Genomic DNA, 5109 nt, shown 5'->3' with positions numbered 1-5109 from the left:
GACTTTCATTCCACTGGAAGCGATTCTCTAAGTAAATTATTCACCAACCTCAGTATTTTTCCAGTGAGTAGTAAAAATCATCTTGAAATATACCTCGCAATCAATCCCCACACACCATGGGCCACGATAGCCAACCCATTTCGTTTGGATCTTTAATTTAAACACATACAAATTTACAAAGCCAACAAGAAGCCCCAGAGCCTGAACACAGCTCAGCTGGACAAGATGAAACCATTTGAACTAATAGGCCAGCAGGCTGTCTCACCTTTGATAAAGGTGGTTTGCAGAATTTTCCAATTAACACTCACGCCTCCGCCAACACACACACTGTTCTCTGCACCTGCGAGGGGCCTCATGGGCTATAAATTGAACCCAAATCATAAGGAAGTGCAGGGGCTGGGGTTCTGAGGAAAATGCCATGATTAGTCTCCTCTGGGCCTTTTCAGGTTGCTGTAATGGTTTTGGACCTCAAATACCAGCGACTGTCTTTCCTGAAGCAGCACAATTACAGGTAATTGCTTTTGGGAAGAGCCAAATAGCAGATGACTTCTCCTCTGGCCGGATTTGTTTTAATTCTCAATAAACAGAATAATCACGTCCTTTGCTCTGCTCTCCAGGTCATTAGGGAGGCTCGGGCTGTGACCATCCCTGGGCACAAGACCTGCAACCAAATGCAAAGCGGTAAACAGCATCCAATGGATAATTATCCTCTGTTATTGTTCGGCTGCAGAGGAAATGGCCCGTATCTATCTGGATTCTGCTTTTGGCACCCAGAGCCACGTTGGAGGGGAAGTGCATAGTGTGGAGACAGCCAAAGGGGGCTTGGGCGACCAGAGGAAGGAGACATTTTCTCTAAATTCCCTGTCCTCTCCTCTTCCACGATACGGAGGACAGTGCCATCCATTGGGGTGGGGGGAGAGGGAGGGACTCAATGTTCCTATGAAAAGATAATAAGGCAGAGTCAGGACTCAGTTGGTGCAAGAATCTATCCCAATGCACGAGGAACATCCTCATGGTGGCTTGCCAGGTCTGTTCCTTCTCTGGTAATTCTCCTTCACCTAAGCACTGCCCCTGTCTTAGTGGGTGACCCGGCTTCCATCTGGACCTCTCCCTCCAGACACCATCTCCCTAGACCTCTGCTGCAGCTCTTGCCCTGACACCCACTCTGCTTCTGGACTGGGGAAAGTGAAGAAAGAACTCAGGTTAGGTAGTAGACTAGAAGCCTGGTAGAGTACCAAGCGTTTTCAGTGCCTTCCCAATCAGTCTGCATAATAACCCTGTGAAGAAGATACTCCTCTTGTCCTTGCTGTATATGAGACAGCTGAGTCCCAGAGGACATGCAGTAAGAAGCAAGCTTTAACCCTGGGTCTATGTGGCCCAGCCCCCAAATCTGCACATCTTCCCCTTAGTTGCTCATGCAAATCTCAGATAGACTGGGCTTAGGTTTCTTCTCCCAACCCCTGCCCTTCCCTGGTCCAACTTTACTGACATAACTCCAGCCCTTCCACTCTGGTCTGGTTATGTCCTGAGGCTCTGGCCACCCAGGCCTAATCCATAGTTGGGAGCTGACCTCAGATCTCCCTTTTAAGTCAGGAAGGAGTCGAGAGAGAGAGAATGAGACACGCATGCACGCATGTGTGCACACAACTGGAACAGGCAGAGCTGATCCCAGGAGCTGGCTGGCAGGTGATCCCAGAATCTAACAGGGACCAAGTGTTCTGACCCCAGGGCCAGAGCTGGGCACTTCCTGCAACATAACCTTTCAGGCAGAGAACGCTGAGAGAGCTCTGGCTTTGCTTCAAGAAGTCAATGGACAAAGAGAACAGGGTGATCTGAAGGGTTGTCCACCAACCTCTACCAGCCTGGGGGTGGGGAGAGATGAGCACAGCGGGGATGGAGTGACTGGGAAGATAGAGTGAGGAGGTTGATGGGGTGAGCCCCAGAATAGAGGCCCGTGTGTCTTTGGGCTCATGCCAGGAGACTCTGGGGCTGAGCTGAGAGGAGTAAGGAGTTGAATAGTGTCCCCCTAAACTCTTATCCTGAAGTAGGAAATGGCAACCCACTCCAGTATCCTAGCCTGGAAAATACCATGGACAGAGGAGCCTGGCAGGTGACAGTCCATGGGGTCACAAAGAGTTGGACACGACTGAGCAACTGAGCAAGCTCGTATCCACCTCAATCCTGGGTCCTCAGACCGTGACCTTATTTAGAAATAGGCTCCTGCCAGATGTAATTAGTTAAGAACCTCAAGATGAAATCATCTTGATTGGGAGGGTTGGGGAGGGACCCTAAACTGATACCTGGTGTCTTTATCAGATGGTGACAGAGCTGAACATGATGTGAAAGTGAAGGCAGAGGTTGGAGTAAGGTTTCCACAAGCCAGGGAGCACCAGGGCCCACCAGGAGCTGGACAAGGCAAGGAAGGATTCTCCCCAAGAGCCTTTGGAGAGACGGTGGCCGTGCTGACACCTTGACTTTGATCTTCAGGCCTTCAAAGCCACAAGAGAATAAATATTGTGGTTCTGAGCCACAGAGCTACAGGCAGCACCAACGCGCGTGGAACTAACGTGAGAGATGAAACCTCTGTTCCTGTTCACCAGACACAGCCTCCTCCAGCAGATCTATACCTTTTTTTGCTTGCTTTCATCTCTGTTGTTTCTAAACTTCTTCTCTAAGAGAAGAGAAGAACAACATTTAAGAGAGAGGGCACCCCATTGCTCTTAAATTTTTGTCATTGTTCTTCCTGTCCAGGCCTTGTGGACCTTGACTCTCCTTCCTTCCTGCCTTCATCTTTGCCCACTCCTCCAGCTCCAGGCAGGACCATCTTAGGATCCTCTGTTGCAGCCATAAGACCTCAAAAACCCACTCCCACCCAGACGAACCCAGTCCAGCCAAGGATTTGGGTCTCCTCCTTCTGGGATGGAAACCAGATCAACAAGGTAGTCATGTGAGAAGATGGCCTTGACCCAGCTTTGTTCAGGAGACTGACTACCCAGCCTTGTGAGGAAGTTCCAGGGCTCCCAGGATGCCAACCACTCTGATGGAGAGTGGTGGTCCTTCAGTTGAGCACAGGCACACCCACACAGCCTCCTGATTGCCTGATCCTTATCTAACCTAGCCAGGAGAAGGAGGTGGGCATCATATCAGACTCTGTGGCCCTTTGACAGCTGCTGAGAATCTTATTTTTCTAAACATCTACACAGTAGACTGTCTCTACATCTCAGTCTACTCACCTGGCCAATGGGGCTGCACCACCCCTGACCTCTGCTGTCTGGAAGCCTGAGAGGGCCAGTGACGGGACAAATGACTAGAAAGGACACAGTAAAACCAAGGGACTGGGCTTCCCTGGTGGCTCAGTGGTAAAGAATCTGCCTGCCAATGCAGGAGACACAGGTTCGATCCCTGATCCAGGAAGATCCCACATGCCGCAGAGTGACTAAGCCACAACTATGGAGCCTGTGCTCTAGAGCCCAGGAGCTGCAACTACTGAGCCCATGTACTGCAACTCCTGAAGCCTGTGTGCCTTAGAGCCATGTTATCCGACAAGAGAAGCCACACCGCAATGAGCAGCCCACGCACCGCAACTACAGAGTAGCCCCTGCTCCCTGCAGCTAGAGAGAAGTCCATGCAGCAGTGAAGACCCAGCACCATCGTAAAATAAATAAATAAAAGCCAAAGGGCTGATAAACTCCCTTCAAATGCATAAAATGATCAAGTCCGCCAGCCTCCTTCCTCTTAGAATCCAGGCCCTAGCAAGCTGGCTAGGCTCCCTCCTTATTTTCTAAGTGATGGCTGGCACTTTGGGGACAGGGACTTTGCATTTCACAGTTAGTCAACCCCTGATCAGAAGCATAATCCTCGGTCGTTCTTTATCAAGGACGAGCTGTCAGAGTAATTTAGAGCTCAGGCGTGAGAAGCACACTGGGGGCGGGGGAGGGGGTCTCCAGACCACGTGGTGGGGAAGCTGCAGGCAGGCAGCTGGTGATGGATGAAGGGATGGGAGATGGGCTGGGGGAAGCCATTCATCTTCATGCACAAGGTGCACCCATGGTGCGGGAGGGGGTTGTAGTGGATCCACAGCTCGCTTGGGATGAAGCCAGGAGTGAAGGATTGGTTTCTATCTACTTAGACAGTGGCAGGTGACATCTTCTGCCTTTAGGGAGAGGGAGAAAGCTTGACCTTTGTGTGGGTGTGTGTTTTGTCTTACCCGTCAAAGACTATGATCCCCCTGGAGGAAGCTTATTTGCTCAGTCATATCCAACTCTTCAACCCCATGGACTGTAGCCCACCAGGATCCTCTGTCAATGGGGATTCTCCAGGTAAGAATACCAGAGTGGGTAGCAATGCCCTCATCCAAGGGATCTTCCCAACCCAGGGATCGAACCCAGCTCTCCCACATTGCAGGCAGATTCTTTACTATCTGAGCCACCAGGAGAGCCCAAGAATACTGGACTGGGTAGCCTATCCCTTCTCCAGGGGATCTTCCCAACCCAGGAATCGAACTGGGGTCTCCTAAATTGCAAGCAGATTCTTTATCAGCTGAGCTACCAGGGAAGGAAGAAGCAGGGGTGAGAACAAGTCCATGGTTATGCAGCTGGCAGGCTTTCTTGTCTCTGGAGCTTCCTGGATGCTGAGGCAAGGCTTGAGGGGGCAGATATTGGGGGGTGGGGGGCTGCTACCCCACCTCAGCATGACAGTTTCACGTGTCCTCTCTCATGCCCTCAACTTTTGTGGAATATTTGGCTTCACAAAGGGATCCTGCTGTTTTGTATTTTTCCAGGGCATGATGGCACTCCCATGAGATGTTGGTGTTCCTAACTCAGACCAATTTGTTCTTCTGAAATCTGATCATGGAGAGTTTTTCAACAATTAAAAATAAAAGACATGAATATGATTTCCTCAATTATAAGATTTCCTCTCCCGCCCCCACAAAAAAAATTGGAGCCTGTGGCTTCCTGTCAAAACCAGAATCTTGAAAACATAATGACCAATTTATCAGGCAATTGTATATTTATTATATTCACTTTGGCTTAACCTATCAATATTTCACCATGTTCTGCAAAGAGAAACCATCATTTCTAGCTGCTCTGCTGCCTGAACACTAAGAAA

General features: G+C 49.9%; 1 long non-coding RNA gene across 1 annotated transcript; it reads left to right on the top strand.

Moving 5' to 3' along the window:
* The first annotated feature begins 387 nt into the window (after positions 1–387).
* On the top strand, positions 388–4795 carry LOC129649627 (uncharacterized). The gene is made up of 4 exons (XR_008713199.1): positions 388–511; positions 618–681; positions 2317–4319; positions 4781–4795. It is a non-coding gene; the product is annotated as an uncharacterized LOC129649627 (long non-coding RNA).
* Positions 4796–5109: the final 314 nt, after the last annotated feature.

This window comes from Bubalus kerabau, chromosome 4, assembly GCF_029407905.1.
Source record: "Bubalus kerabau isolate K-KA32 ecotype Philippines breed swamp buffalo chromosome 4, PCC_UOA_SB_1v2, whole genome shotgun sequence".
Taxonomy (NCBI): domain Eukaryota; kingdom Metazoa; phylum Chordata; class Mammalia; order Artiodactyla; family Bovidae; genus Bubalus; species Bubalus kerabau.
The sequence above is the reverse complement of the archived record's forward strand: the minus strand, read 5'-3'. Positions and strand labels throughout refer to the sequence as shown.